The following is a 13,338-nucleotide window of genomic DNA, read 5'->3' as shown; positions in this document are numbered from 1 at the left end:
CCCGCCGAGCTCAGGAGCCCGCCCCTGGTGGCCGGCAGGCCCGGGGAAGCGGCCCCGGCCCTCGATCCCGCTCCCGCACCCGGCCGCGGCGACACGGCGGAGGCGGGGCTTCTGCCGGAGGGAGCTGTGGCGGGACACACCGGCGCACAGGTGGCGGCAGCGGGGCTGGGCGCCAGTGGGGGCGGCCAGGTGCAGGTCGAGGGGCTCGCTGGCCGAAAGGACGGCAACCGGGCCCGCGGCGGATTCTGGGTCCGGGCCAGCCACCCCGGGAGCGTCCGGGGTGCGGCTGCCTTCCGGGGCCGCCTTCTGGCCGCCCGGCCGGCCGGGCCGGCGGGGAGCGGCCCCTCCGGCGCACGCGCGCCGTGGTGGGAGGGGCCTGAGGAGGTGGGGCCTGCAGCGGGGCCCGGCGGGGGCGGAGCCGGCGGCCACCGCCCGCGGGCGAGTAAAGGAGAAGGCGGAGCGGGAGGCAAAAAGCCTACAGCACCCGGTATTCCCAGGCGGTCTCCCATCCAAGTACTAACCAGGCCCGACCCTGCTTAGCTTCCGAGATCAGACGAGATCGGGCGCGTTCAGGGTGGTATGGCCGTAGACGGGGGCGGGGACCGCGGGCTGCCTCTTGAGGCCCAGTTGCGCTGGCGCTGGCGCCTTAGGGCCAGCCAGCCCGGCGGTCAGCCCGCCCAGGCAGGGGGAACGGACGTCTCGGGTATCGGGCGGTGGCGGAGGGTTTGGCCACCACCTCCCAGCCGAGGGCCGGCGTGACCCAGCAAACCCTTCGGCGCTTGGCGCCCCGCCCAAGATCCCGCACGTCGCTCACAGGGACGTGGCCCCGGGGGCTTCGGGGCCCGGGGCCCGCGGTCCCTGGGGCATCGCCCCTGCCCGCCCACGCGGCGCTAGGCGCAGCCCGGCCGCAGCCCGGGCCGGCCCTGCTGCCCGACAGCAGCTGGCCCGAAGCCACTGGGAGCCACCATTGCGTCGCCACGGCCCCTCAGCCCCGGCAAGGCCACCCTTGCCCGCACACCACCCGCCGAGCTCAGGAGCCCGCCCCTGGTGGCCGGCAGGCCCGGGGAAGCGGCCCCGGCCCTCGATCCCGCTCCCGCACCCGGCCGCGGCGACACGGCGGAGGCGGGGCTTCTGCCGGAGGGAGCTGTGGCGGGACACACCGGCGCACAGGTGGCGGCAGCGGGGCTGGGCGCCAGTGGGGGCGGCCAGGTGCAGGTCGAGGGGCTCGCTGGCCGAAAGGACGGCAACCGGGCCCGCGGCGGATTCTGGGTCCGGGCCAGCCACCCCGGGAGCGTCCGGGGTGCGGCTGCCTTCCGGGGCCGCCTTCTGGCCGCCCGGCCGGCCGGGCCGGCGGGGAGCGGCCCCTCCGGCGCACGCGCGCCGTGGTGGGAGGGGCCTGAGGAGGTGGGGCCTGCAGCGGGGCCCGGCGGGGGCGGAGCCGGCGGCCACCGCCCGCGGGCGAGTAAAGGAGAAGGCGGAGCGGGAGGCAAAAAGCCTACAGCACCCGGTATTCCCAGGCGGTCTCCCATCCAAGTACTAACCAGGCCCGACCCTGCTTAGCTTCCGAGATCAGACGAGATCGGGCGCGTTCAGGGTGGTATGGCCGTAGACGGGGGCGGGGACCGCGGGCTGCCTCTTGAGGCCCAGTTGCGCTGGCGCTGGCGCCTTAGGGCCAGCCAGCCCGGCGGTCAGCCCGCCCCGGCGGGACCCCGCCGCCCGCCCAGGCAGGGGGAACGGACGTCTCGGGTATCGGGCGGTGGCGGAGGGTTTGGCCACCACCTCCCAGCCGAGGGCCGGCGTGACCCAGCAAACCCTTCGGCGCTTGGCGCCCCGCCCAAGATCCCGCACGTCGCTCACAGGGACGTGGCCCCGGAGGCTTCGGGGCCCGGGGCCCGCGGTCCCTGGGGCATCGCCCCTGCCCGCCCACGCGGCGCTAGGCGCAGCCCGGCCGCAGCCCGGGCCGGCCCTGCTGCCCCACTGCAGCTGGCCCGAAGCCACTGGGAGCCACCATTGCGTCGCCACGGCCCCTCAGCCCCGGCAAGGCCACCCTTGCCCGCACACCACCCGCCGAGCTCAGGAGCCCGCCCCTGGTGGCCGGCAGGCCCGGGGAAGCGGCCCCGGCCCTCGATCCCGCTCCCGCACCCGGCCGCGGCGACACGGCGGAGGCGGGGCTTCTGCCGGAGGGAGCTGTGGCGGGACACACCGGCGCACAGGTGGCGGCAGCGGGGCTGGGCGCCAGTGGGGGCGGCCAGGTGCAGGTCGAGGGGCTCGCTGGCCGAAAGGACGGCAACCGGGCCCGCGGCGGATTCTGGGTCCGGGCCAGCCACCCCGGGAGCGTCCGGGGTGCGGCTGCCTTCCGGGGCCGCCTTCTGGCCGCCCGGCCGGCCGGGCCGGCGGGGAGCGGCCCCTCCGGCGCACGCGCGCCGTGGTGGGAGGGGCCTGAGGAGGTGGGGCCTGCAGCGGGGCCCGGCGGGGGCGGAGCCGGCGGCCACCGCCCGCGGGCGAGTAAAGGAGAAGGCGGAGCGGGAGGCAAAAAGCCTACAGCACCCGGTATTCCCAGGCGGTCTCCCATCCAAGTACTAACCAGGCCCGACCCTGCTTAGCTTCCGAGATCAGACGAGATCGGGCGCGTTCAGGGTGGTATGGCCGTAGACGGGGGCGGGGACCGCGGGCTGCCTCTTGAGGCCCAGTTGCGCTGGCGCTGGCGCCTTAGGGCCAGCCAGCCCGGCGGTCAGCCCGCCCCGGCGGGACCCCGCCGCCCGCCCAGGCAGGGGGAACGGACGTCTCGGGTATCGGGCGGTGGCGGAGGGTTTGGCCACCACCTCCCAGCCGAGGGCCGGCGTGACCCAGCAAACCCTTCGGCGCTTGGCGCCCCGCCCAAGATCCCGCACGTCGCTCACAGGGACGTGGCCCCGGGGGCTTCGGGGCCCGGGGCCCGCGGTCCCTGGGGCATCGCCCCTGCCCGCCCACGCGGCGCTAGGCGCAGCCCGGCCGCAGCCCGGGCCGGCCCTGCTGCCCGACAGCAGCTGGCCCGAAGCCACTGGGAGCCACCATTGCGTCGCCACGGCCCCTCAGCCCCGGCAAGGCCACCCTTGCCCGCACACCACCCGCCGAGCTCAGGAGCCCGCCCCTGGTGGCCGGCAGGCCCGGGGAAGCGGCCCCGGCCCTCGATCCCGCTCCCGCACCCGGCCGCGGCGACACGGCGGAGGCGGGGCTTCTGCCGGAGGGAGCTGTGGCGGGACACACCGGCGCACAGGTGGCGGCAGCGGGGCTGGGCGCCAGTGGGGGCGGCCAGGTGCAGGTCGAGGGGCTCGCTGGCCGAAAGGACGGCAACCGGGCCCGCGGCGGATTCTGGGTCCGGGCCAGCCACCCCGGGAGCGTCCGGGGTGCGGCTGCCTTCCGGGGCCGCCTTCTGGCCGCCCGGCCGGCCGGGCCGGCGGGGAGCGGCCCCTCCGGCGCACGCGCGCCGTGGTGGGAGGGGCCTGAGGAGGTGGGGCCTGCAGCGGGGCCCGGCGGGGGCGGAGCCGGCGGCCACCGCCCGCGGGCGAGTAAAGGAGAAGGCGGAGCGGGAGGCAAAAAGCCTACAGCACCCGGTATTCCCAGGCGGTCTCCCATCCAAGTACTAACCAGGCCCGACCCTGCTTAGCTTCCGAGATCAGACGAGATCGGGCGCGTTCAGGGTGGTATGGCCGTAGACGGGGGCGGGGACCGCGGGCTGCCTCTTGAGGCCCAGTTGCGCTGGCGCTGGCGCCTTAGGGCCAGCCAGCCCGGCGGTCAGCCCGCCCCGGCGGGACCCCGCCGCCCGCCCAGGCAGGGGGAACGGACGTCTCGGGTATCGGGCGGTGGCGGAGGGTTTGGCCACCACCTCCCAGCCGAGGGCCGGCGTGACCCAGCAAACCCTTCGGCGCTTGGCGCCCCGCCCAAGATCCCGCACGTCGCTCACAGGGACGTGGCCCCGGAGGCTTCGGGGCCCGGGGCCCGCGGTCCCTGGGGCATCGCCCCTGCCCGCCCACGCGGCGCTAGGCGCAGCCCGGCCGCAGCCCGGGCCGGCCCTGCTGCCCCACTGCAGCTGGCCCGAAGCCACTGGGAGCCACCATTGCGTCGCCACGGCCCCTCAGCCCCGGCAAGGCCACCCTTGCCCGCACACCACCCGCCGAGCTCAGGAGCCCGCCCCTGGTGGCCGGCAGGCCCGGGGAAGCGGCCCCGGCCCTCGATCCCGCTCCCGCACCCGGCCGCGGCGACACGGCGGAGGCGGGGCTTCTGCCGGAGGGAGCTGTGGCGGGACACACCGGCGCACAGGTGGCGGCAGCGGGGCTGGGCGCCAGTGGGGGCGGCCAGGTGCAGGTCGAGGGGCTCGCTGGCCGAAAGGACGGCAACCGGGCCCGCGGCGGATTCTGGGTCCGGGCCAGCCACCCCGGGAGCGTCCGGGGTGCGGCTGCCTTCCGGGGCCGCCTTCTGGCCGCCCGGCCGGCCGGGCCGGCGGGGAGCGGCCCCTCCGGCGCACGCGCGCCGTGGTGGGAGGGGCCTGAGGAGGTGGGGCCTGCAGCGGGGCCCGGCGGGGGCGGAGCCGGCGGCCACCGCCCGCGGGCGAGTAAAGGAGAAGGCGGAGCGGGAGGCAAAAAGCCTACAGCACCCGGTATTCCCAGGCGGTCTCCCATCCAAGTACTAACCAGGCCCGACCCTGCTTAGCTTCCGAGATCAGACGAGATCGGGCGCGTTCAGGGTGGTATGGCCGTAGACGGGGGCGGGGACCGCGGGCTGCCTCTTGAGGCCCAGTTGCGCTGGCGCTGGCGCCTTAGGGCCAGCCAGCCCGGCGGTCAGCCCGCCCCGGCGGGACCCCGCCGCCCGCCCAGGCAGGGGGAACGGACGTCTCGGGTATCGGGCGGTGGCGGAGGGTTTGGCCACCACCTCCCAGCCGAGGGCCGGCGTGACCCAGCAAACCCTTCGGCGCTTGGCGCCCCGCCCAAGATCCCGCACGTCGCTCACAGGGACGTGGCCCCGGAGGCTTCGGGGCCCGGGGCCCGCGGTCCCTGGGGCATCGCCCCTGCCCGCCCACGCGGCGCTAGGCGCAGCCCGGCCGCAGCCCGGGCCGGCCCTGCTGCCCCACTGCAGCTGGCCCGAAGCCACTGGGAGCCACCATTGCGTCGCCACGGCCCCTCAGCCCCGGCAAGGCCACCCTTGCCCGCACACCACCCGCCGAGCTCAGGAGCCCGCCCCTGGTGGCCGGCAGGCCCGGGGAAGCGGCCCCGGCCCTCGATCCCGCTCCCGCACCCGGCCGCGGCGACACGGCGGAGGCGGGGCTTCTGCCGGAGGGAGCTGTGGCGGGACACACCGGCGCACAGGTGGCGGCAGCGGGGCTGGGCGCCAGTGGGGGCGGCCAGGTGCAGGTCGAGGGGCTCGCTGGCCGAAAGGACGGCAACCGGGCCCGCGGCGGATTCTGGGTCCGGGCCAGCCACCCCGGGAGCGTCCGGGGTGCGGCTGCCTTCCGGGGCCGCCTTCTGGCCGCCCGGCCGGCCGGGCCGGCGGGGAGCGGCCCCTCCGGCGCACGCGCGCCGTGGTGGGAGGGGCCTGAGGAGGTGGGGCCTGCAGCGGGGCCCGGCGGGGGCGGAGCCGGCGGCCACCGCCCGCGGGCGAGTAAAGGAGAAGGCGGAGCGGGAGGCAAAAAGCCTACAGCACCCGGTATTCCCAGGCGGTCTCCCATCCAAGTACTAACCAGGCCCGACCCTGCTTAGCTTCCGAGATCAGACGAGATCGGGCGCGTTCAGGGTGGTATGGCCGTAGACGGGGGCGGGGACCGCGGGCTGCCTCTTGAGGCCCAGTTGCGCTGGCGCTGGCGCCTTAGGGCCAGCCAGCCCGGCGGTCAGCCCGCCCAGGCAGGGGGAACGGACGTCTCGGGTATCGGGCGGTGGCGGAGGGTTTGGCCACCACCTCCCAGCCGAGGGCCGGCGTGACCCAGCAAACCCTTCGGCGCTTGGCGCCCCGCCCAAGATCCCGCACGTCGCTCACAGGGACGTGGCCCCGGGGGCTTCGGGGCCCGGGGCCCGCGGTCCCTGGGGCATCGCCCCTGCCCGCCCACGCGGCGCTAGGCGCAGCCCGGCCGCAGCCCGGGCCGGCCCTGCTGCCCGACAGCAGCTGGCCCGAAGCCACTGGGAGCCACCATTGCGTCGCCACGGCCCCTCAGCCCCGGCAAGGCCACCCTTGCCCGCACACCACCCGCCGAGCTCAGGAGCCCGCCCCTGGTGGCCGGCAGGCCCGGGGAAGCGGCCCCGGCCCTCGATCCCGCTCCCGCACCCGGCCGCGGCGACACGGCGGAGGCGGGGCTTCTGCCGGAGGGAGCTGTGGCGGGACACACCGGCGCACAGGTGGCGGCAGCGGGGCTGGGCGCCAGTGGGGGCGGCCAGGTGCAGGTCGAGGGGCTCGCTGGCCGAAAGGACGGCAACCGGGCCCGCGGCGGATTCTGGGTCCGGGCCAGCCACCCCGGGAGCGTCCGGGGTGCGGCTGCCTTCCGGGGCCGCCTTCTGGCCGCCCTGCCGGCCGGGCCGGCGGGGAGCGGCCCCTCCGGCGCACGCGCGCCGTGGTGGGAGGGGCCTGAGGAGGTGGGGCCTGCAGCGGGGCCCGGCGGGGGCGGAGCCGGCGGCCACCGCCCGCGGGCGAGTAAAGGAGAAGGCGGAGCGGGAGGCAAAAAGCCTACAGCACCCGGTATTCCCAGGCGGTCTCCCATCCAAGTACTAACCAGGCCCGACCCTGCTTAGCTTCCGAGATCAGACGAGATCGGGCGCGTTCAGGGTGGTATGGCCGTAGACGGGGGCGGGGACCGCGGGCTGCCTCTTGAGGCCCAGTTGCGCTGGCGCTGGCGCCTTAGGGCCAGCCAGCCCGGCGGTCAGCCCGCCCAGGCAGGGGGAACGGACGTCTCGGGTATCGGGCGGTGGCGGAGGGTTTGGCCACCACCTCCCAGCCGAGGGCCGGCGTGACCCAGCAAACCCTTCGGCGCTTGGCGCCCCGCCCAAGATCCCGCACGTCGCTCACAGGGACGTGGCCCCGGGGGCTTCGGGGCCCGGGGCCCGCGGTCCCTGGGGCATCGCCCCTGCCCGCCCACGCGGCGCTAGGCGCAGCCCGGCCGCAGCCCGGGCCGGCCCTGCTGCCCGACAGCAGCTGGCCCGAAGCCACTGGGAGCCACCATTGCGTCGCCACGGCCCCTCAGCCCCGGCAAGGCCACCCTTGCCCGCACACCACCCGCCGAGCTCAGGAGCCCGCCCCTGGTGGCCGGCAGGCCCGGGGAAGCGGCCCCGGCCCTCGATCCCGCTCCCGCACCCGGCCGCGGCGACACGGCGGAGGCGGGGCTTCTGCCGGAGGGAGCTGTGGCGGGACACACCGGCGCACAGGTGGCGGCAGCGGGGCTGGGCGCCAGTGGGGGCGGCCAGGTGCAGGTCGAGGGGCTCGCTGGCCGAAAGGACGGCAACCGGGCCCGCGGCGGATTCTGGGTCCGGGCCAGCCACCCCGGGAGCGTCCGGGGTGCGGCTGCCTTCCGGGGCCGCCTTCTGGCCGCCCGGCCGGCCGGGCCGGCGGGGAGCGGCCCCTCCGGCGCACGCGCGCCGTGGTGGGAGGGGCCTGAGGAGGTGGGGCCTGCAGCGGGGCCCGGCGGGGGCGGAGCCGGCGGCCACCGCCCGCGGGCGAGTAAAGGAGAAGGCGGAGCGGGAGGCAAAAAGCCTACAGCACCCGGTATTCCCAGGCGGTCTCCCATCCAAGTACTAACCAGGCCCGACCCTGCTTAGCTTCCGAGATCAGACGAGATCGGGCGCGTTCAGGGTGGTATGGCCGTAGACGGGGGCGGGGACCGCGGGCTGCCTCTTGAGGCCCAGTTGCGCTGGCGCTGGCGCCTTAGGGCCAGCCAGCCCGGCGGTCAGCCCGCCCCGGCGGGACCCCGCCGCCCGCCCAGGCAGGGGGAACGGACGTCTCGGGTATCGGGCGGTGGCGGAGGGTTTGGCCACCACCTCCCAGCCGAGGGCCGGCGTGACCCAGCAAACCCTTCGGCGCTTGGCGCCCCGCCCAAGATCCCGCACGTCGCTCACAGGGACGTGGCCCCGGAGGCTTCGGGGCCCGGGGCCCGCGGTCCCTGGGGCATCGCCCCTGCCCGCCCACGCGGCGCTAGGCGCAGCCCGGCCGCAGCCCGGGCCGGCCCTGCTGCCCGACTGCAGCTGGCCCGAAGCCACTGGGAGCCACCATTGCGTCGCCACGGCCCCTCAGCCCCGGCAAGGCCACCCTTGCCCGCACACCACCCGCCGAGCTCAGGAGCCCGCCCCTGGTGGCCGGCAGGCCCGGGGAAGCGGCCCCGGCCCTCGATCCCGCTCCCGCACCCGGCCGCGGCGACACGGCGGAGGCGGGGCTTCTGCCGGAGGGAGCTGTGGCGGGACACACCGGCGCACAGGTGGCGGCAGCGGGGCTGGGCGCCAGTGGGGGCGGCCAGGTGCAGGTCGAGGGGCTCGCTGGCCGAAAGGACGGCAACCGGGCCCGCGGCGGATTCTGGGTCCGGGCCAGCCACCCCGGGAGCGTCCGGGGTGCGGCTGCCTTCCGGGGCCGCCTTCTGGCCGCCCGGCCGGCCGGGCCGGCGGGGAGCGGCCCCTCCGGCGCACGCGCGCCGTGGTGGGAGGGGCCTGAGGAGGTGGGGCCTGCAGCGGGGCCCGGCGGGGGCGGAGCCGGCGGCCACCGCCCGCGGGCGAGTAAAGGAGAAGGCGGAGCGGGAGGCAAAAAGCCTACAGCACCCGGTATTCCCAGGCGGTCTCCCATCCAAGTACTAACCAGGCCCGACCCTGCTTAGCTTCCGAGATCAGACGAGATCGGGCGCGTTCAGGGTGGTATGGCCGTAGACGGGGGCGGGGACCGCGGGCTGCCTCTTGAGGCCCAGTTGCGCTGGCGCTGGCGCCTTAGGGCCAGCCAGCCCGGCGGTCAGCCCGCCCCGGCGGGACCCCGCCGCCCGCCCAGGCAGGGGGAACGGACGTCTCGGGTATCGGGCGGTGGCGGAGGGTTTGGCCACCACCTCCCAGCCGAGGGCCGGCGTGACCCAGCAAACCCTTCGGCGCTTGGCGCCCCGCCCAAGATCCCGCACGTCGCTCACAGGGACGTGGCCCCGGGGGCTTCGGGGCCCGGGGCCCGCGGTCCCTGGGGCATCGCCCCTGCCCGCCCACGCGGCGCTAGGCGCAGCCCGGCCGCAGCCCGGGCCGGCCCTGCTGCCCGACAGCAGCTGGCCCGAAGCCACTGGGAGCCACCATTGCGTCGCCACGGCCCCTCAGCCCCGGCAAGGCCACCCTTGCCCGCACACCACCCGCCGAGCTCAGGAGCCCGCCCCTGGTGGCCGGCAGGCCCGGGGAAGCGGCCCCGGCCCTCGATCCCGCTCCCGCACCCGGCCGCGGCGACACGGCGGAGGCGGGGCTTCTGCCGGAGGGAGCTGTGGCGGGACACACCGGCGCACAGGTGGCGGCAGCGGGGCTGGGCGCCAGTGGGGGCGGCCAGGTGCAGGTCGAGGGGCTCGCTGGCCGAAAGGACGGCAACCGGGCCCGCGGCGGATTCTGGGTCCGGGCCAGCCACCCCGGGAGCGTCCGGGGTGCGGCTGCCTTCCGGGGCCGCCTTCTGGCCGCCCGGCCGGCCGGGCCGGCGGGGAGCGGCCCCTCCGGCGCACGCGCGCCGTGGTGGGAGGGGCCTGAGGAGGTGGGGCCTGCAGCGGGGCCCGGCGGGGGCGGAGCCGGCGGCCACCGCCCGCGGGCGAGTAAAGGAGAAGGCGGAGCGGGAGGCAAAAAGCCTACAGCACCCGGTATTCCCAGGCGGTCTCCCATCCAAGTACTAACCAGGCCCGACCCTGCTTAGCTTCCGAGATCAGACGAGATCGGGCGCGTTCAGGGTGGTATGGCCGTAGACGGGGGCGGGGACCGCGGGCTGCCTCTTGAGGCCCAGTTGCGCTGGCGCTGGCGCCTTAGGGCCAGCCAGCCCGGCGGTCAGCCCGCCCAGGCAGGGGGAACGGACGTCTCGGGTATCGGGCGGTGGCGGAGGGTTTGGCCACCACCTCCCAGCCGAGGGCCGGCGTGACCCAGCAAACCCTTCGGCGCTTGGCGCCCCGCCCAAGATCCCGCACGTCGCTCACAGGGACGTGGCCCCGGAGGCTTCGGGGCCCGGGGCCCGCGGTCCCTGGGGCATCGCCCCTGCCCGCCCACGCGGCGCTAGGCGCAGCCCGGCCGCAGCCCGGGCCGGCCCTGCTGCCCGACTGCAGCTGGCCCGAAGCCACTGGGAGCCACCATTGCGTCGCCACGGCCCCTCAGCCCCGGCAAGGCCACCCTTGCCCGCACACCACCCGCCGAGCTCAGGAGCCCGCCCCTGGTGGCCGGCAGGCCCGGGGAAGCGGCCCCGGCCCTCGATCCCGCTCCCGCACCCGGCCGCGGCGACACGGCGGAGGCGGGGCTTCTGCCGGAGGGAGCTGTGGCGGGACACACCGGCGCACAGGTGGCGGCAGCGGGGCTGGGCGCCAGTGGGGGCGGCCAGGTGCAGGTCGAGGGGCTCGCTGGCCGAAAGGACGGCAACCGGGCCCGCGGCGGATTCTGGGTCCGGGCCAGCCACCCCGGGAGCGTCCGGGGTGCGGCTGCCTTCCGGGGCCGCCTTCTGGCCGCCCGGCCGGCCGGGCCGGCGGGGAGCGGCCCCTCCGGCGCACGCGCGCCGTGGTGGGAGGGGCCTGAGGAGGTGGGGCCTGCAGCGGGGCCCGGCGGGGGCGGAGCCGGCGGCCACCGCCCGCGGGCGAGTAAAGGAGAAGGCGGAGCGGGAGGCAAAAAGCCTACAGCACCCGGTATTCCCAGGCGGTCTCCCATCCAAGTACTAACCAGGCCCGACCCTGCTTAGCTTCCGAGATCAGACGAGATCGGGCGCGTTCAGGGTGGTATGGCCGTAGACGGGGGCGGGGACCGCGGGCTGCCTCTTGAGGCCCAGTTGCGCTGGCGCTGGCGCCTTAGGGCCAGCCAGCCCGGCGGTCAGCCCGCCCAGGCAGGGGGAACGGACGTCTCGGGTATCGGGCGGTGGCGGAGGGTTTGGCCACCACCTCCCAGCCGAGGGCCGGCGTGACCCAGCAAACCCTTCGGCGCTTGGCGCCCCGCCCAAGATCCCGCACGTCGCTCACAGGGACGTGGCCCCGGGGGCTTCGGGGCCCGGGGCCCGCGGTCCCTGGGGCATCGCCCCTGCCCGCCCACGCGGCGCTAGGCGCAGCCCGGCCGCAGCCCGGGCCGGCCCTGCTGCCCGACAGCAGCTGGCCCGAAGCCACTGGGAGCCACCATTGCGTCGCCACGGCCCCTCAGCCCCGGCAAGGCCACCCTTGCCCGCACACCACCCGCCGAGCTCAGGAGCCCGCCCCTGGTGGCCGGCAGGCCCGGGGAAGCGGCCCCGGCCCTCGATCCCGCTCCCGCACCCGGCCGCGGCGACACGGCGGAGGCGGGGCTTCTGCCGGAGGGAGCTGTGGCGGGACACACCGGCGCACAGGTGGCGGCAGCGGGGCTGGGCGCCAGTGGGGGCGGCCAGGTGCAGGTCGAGGGGCTCGCTGGCCGAAAGGACGGCAACCGGGCCCGCGGCGGATTCTGGGTCCGGGCCAGCCACCCCGGGAGCGTCCGGGGTGCGGCTGCCTTCCGGGGCCGCCTTCTGGCCGCCCGGCCGGCCGGGCCGGCGGGGAGCGGCCCCTCCGGCGCACGCGCGCCGTGGTGGGAGGGGCCTGAGGAGGTGGGGCCTGCAGCGGGGCCCGGCGGGGGCGGAGCCGGCGGCCACCGCCCGCGGGCGAGTAAAGGAGAAGGCGGAGCGGGAGGCAAAAAGCCTACAGCACCCGGTATTCCCAGGCGGTCTCCCATCCAAGTACTAACCAGGCCCGACCCTGCTTAGCTTCCGAGATCAGACGAGATCGGGCGCGTTCAGGGTGGTATGGCCGTAGACGGGGGCGGGGACCGCGGGCTGCCTCTTGAGGCCCAGTTGCGCTGGCGCTGGCGCCTTAGGGCCAGCCAGCCCGGCGGTCAGCCCGCCCAGGCAGGGGGAACGGACGTCTCGGGTATCGGGCGGTGGCGGAGGGTTTGGCCACCACCTCCCAGCCGAGGGCCGGCGTGACCCAGCAAACCCTTCGGCGCTTGGCGCCCCGCCCAAGATCCCGCACGTCGCTCACAGGGACGTGGCCCCGGGGGCTTCGGGGCCCGGGGCCCGCGGTCCCTGGGGCATCGCCCCTGCCCGCCCACGCGGCGCTAGGCGCAGCCCGGCCGCAGCCCGGGCCGGCCCTGCTGCCCGACAGCAGCTGGCCCGAAGCCACTGGGAGCCACCATTGCGTCGCCACGGCCCCTCAGCCCCGGCAAGGCCACCCTTGCCCGCACACCACCCGCCGAGCTCAGGAGCCCGCCCCTGGTGGCCGGCAGGCCCGGGGAAGCGGCCCCGGCCCTCGATCCCGCTCCCGCACCCGGCCGCGGCGACACGGCGGAGGCGGGGCTTCTGCCGGAGGGAGCTGTGGCGGGACACACCGGCGCACAGGTGGCGGCAGCGGGGCTGGGCGCCAGTGGGGGCGGCCAGGTGCAGGTCGAGGGGCTCGCTGGCCGAAAGGACGGCAACCGGGCCCGCGGCGGATTCTGGGTCCGGGCCAGCCACCCCGGGAGCGTCCGGGGTGCGGCTGCCTTCCGGGGCCGCCTTCTGGCCGCCCGGCCGGCCGGGCCGGCGGGGAGCGGCCCCTCCGGCGCACGCGCGCCGTGGTGGGAGGGGCCTGAGGAGGTGGGGCCTGCAGCGGGGCCCGGCGGGGGCGGAGCCGGCGGCCACCGCCCGCGGGCGAGTAAAGGAGAAGGCGGAGCGGGAGGCAAAAAGCCTACAGCACCCGGTATTCCCAGGCGGTCTCCCATCCAAGTACTAACCAGGCCCGACCCTGCTTAGCTTCCGAGATCAGACGAGATCGGGCGCGTTCAGGGTGGTATGGCCGTAGACGGGGGCGGGGACCGCGGGCTGCCTCTTGAGGCCCAGTTGCGCTGGCGCTGGCGCCTTAGGGCCAGCCAGCCCGGCGGTCAGCCCGCCCAGGCAGGGGGAACGGACGTCTCGGGTATCGGGCGGTGGCGGAGGGTTTGGCCACCACCTCCCAGCCGAGGGCCGGCGTGACCCAGCAAACCCTTCGGCGCTTGGCGCCCCGCCCAAGATCCCGCACGTCGCTCACAGGGACGTGGCCCCGGGGGCTTCGGGGCCCGGGGCCCGCGGTCCCTGGGGCATCGCCCCTGCCCGCCCACGCGGCGCTAGGCGCAGCCCGGCCGCAGCCCGGGCCGGCCCTGCTGCCCGACAGCAGCTGGCCCGAAGCCACTGGGA

General features: G+C 77.0%; 13 non-coding genes across 13 annotated transcripts; all 13 read right to left on the bottom strand.

Annotated features, from left to right (window-relative positions):
* Positions 1-472: 472 nt before the first annotated feature.
* LOC136143304 (5S ribosomal RNA) lies at positions 473-591 on the bottom strand. Its single transcript, XR_010657920.1, has one exon. It is a non-coding gene; the product is annotated as a 5S ribosomal RNA (ribosomal RNA).
* A 901-nt stretch (positions 592-1,492) lies between these two features.
* On the bottom strand, positions 1,493-1,611 carry LOC136143303 (5S ribosomal RNA). The gene has a single exon (XR_010657919.1). It is a non-coding gene; the product is annotated as a 5S ribosomal RNA (ribosomal RNA).
* A 924-nt stretch (positions 1,612-2,535) lies between these two features.
* Positions 2,536-2,654, bottom strand: LOC136143302 (5S ribosomal RNA). The gene has a single exon (XR_010657918.1). It is a non-coding gene; the product is annotated as a 5S ribosomal RNA (ribosomal RNA).
* A 924-nt stretch (positions 2,655-3,578) lies between these two features.
* On the bottom strand, positions 3,579-3,697 carry LOC136143301 (5S ribosomal RNA). Its single transcript, XR_010657917.1, has one exon. It is a non-coding gene; the product is annotated as a 5S ribosomal RNA (ribosomal RNA).
* A 924-nt stretch (positions 3,698-4,621) lies between these two features.
* Positions 4,622-4,740, bottom strand: LOC136143300 (5S ribosomal RNA). Its single transcript, XR_010657916.1, has one exon. It is a non-coding gene; the product is annotated as a 5S ribosomal RNA (ribosomal RNA).
* Positions 4,741-5,664: 924 nt separating this feature from the next.
* LOC136143299 (5S ribosomal RNA) lies at positions 5,665-5,783 on the bottom strand. The gene has a single exon (XR_010657915.1). It is a non-coding gene; the product is annotated as a 5S ribosomal RNA (ribosomal RNA).
* Positions 5,784-6,684: 901 nt separating this feature from the next.
* LOC136143297 (5S ribosomal RNA) lies at positions 6,685-6,803 on the bottom strand. The gene has a single exon (XR_010657914.1). It is a non-coding gene; the product is annotated as a 5S ribosomal RNA (ribosomal RNA).
* A 901-nt stretch (positions 6,804-7,704) lies between these two features.
* Positions 7,705-7,823, bottom strand: LOC136143296 (5S ribosomal RNA). The gene has a single exon (XR_010657913.1). It is a non-coding gene; the product is annotated as a 5S ribosomal RNA (ribosomal RNA).
* A 924-nt stretch (positions 7,824-8,747) lies between these two features.
* Positions 8,748-8,866, bottom strand: LOC136143308 (5S ribosomal RNA). The gene has a single exon (XR_010657924.1). It is a non-coding gene; the product is annotated as a 5S ribosomal RNA (ribosomal RNA).
* Positions 8,867-9,790: 924 nt separating this feature from the next.
* Positions 9,791-9,909, bottom strand: LOC136143307 (5S ribosomal RNA). Its single transcript, XR_010657923.1, has one exon. It is a non-coding gene; the product is annotated as a 5S ribosomal RNA (ribosomal RNA).
* A 901-nt stretch (positions 9,910-10,810) lies between these two features.
* On the bottom strand, positions 10,811-10,929 carry LOC136143306 (5S ribosomal RNA). The gene has a single exon (XR_010657922.1). It is a non-coding gene; the product is annotated as a 5S ribosomal RNA (ribosomal RNA).
* Positions 10,930-11,830: 901 nt separating this feature from the next.
* LOC136143305 (5S ribosomal RNA) lies at positions 11,831-11,949 on the bottom strand. Its single transcript, XR_010657921.1, has one exon. It is a non-coding gene; the product is annotated as a 5S ribosomal RNA (ribosomal RNA).
* A 901-nt stretch (positions 11,950-12,850) lies between these two features.
* On the bottom strand, positions 12,851-12,969 carry LOC136143295 (5S ribosomal RNA). The gene has a single exon (XR_010657912.1). It is a non-coding gene; the product is annotated as a 5S ribosomal RNA (ribosomal RNA).
* Between the last annotated feature and the right edge of the window lie 369 nt (positions 12,970-13,338).

Source organism: Phocoena phocoena, unplaced genomic scaffold (genome assembly GCF_963924675.1).
Source record: "Phocoena phocoena unplaced genomic scaffold, mPhoPho1.1 SCAFFOLD_452, whole genome shotgun sequence".
Lineage (NCBI taxonomy): Eukaryota > Metazoa > Chordata > Mammalia > Artiodactyla > Phocoenidae > Phocoena > Phocoena phocoena.
The sequence above is the reverse complement of the archived record's forward strand: the minus strand, read 5'-3'. Positions and strand labels throughout refer to the sequence as shown.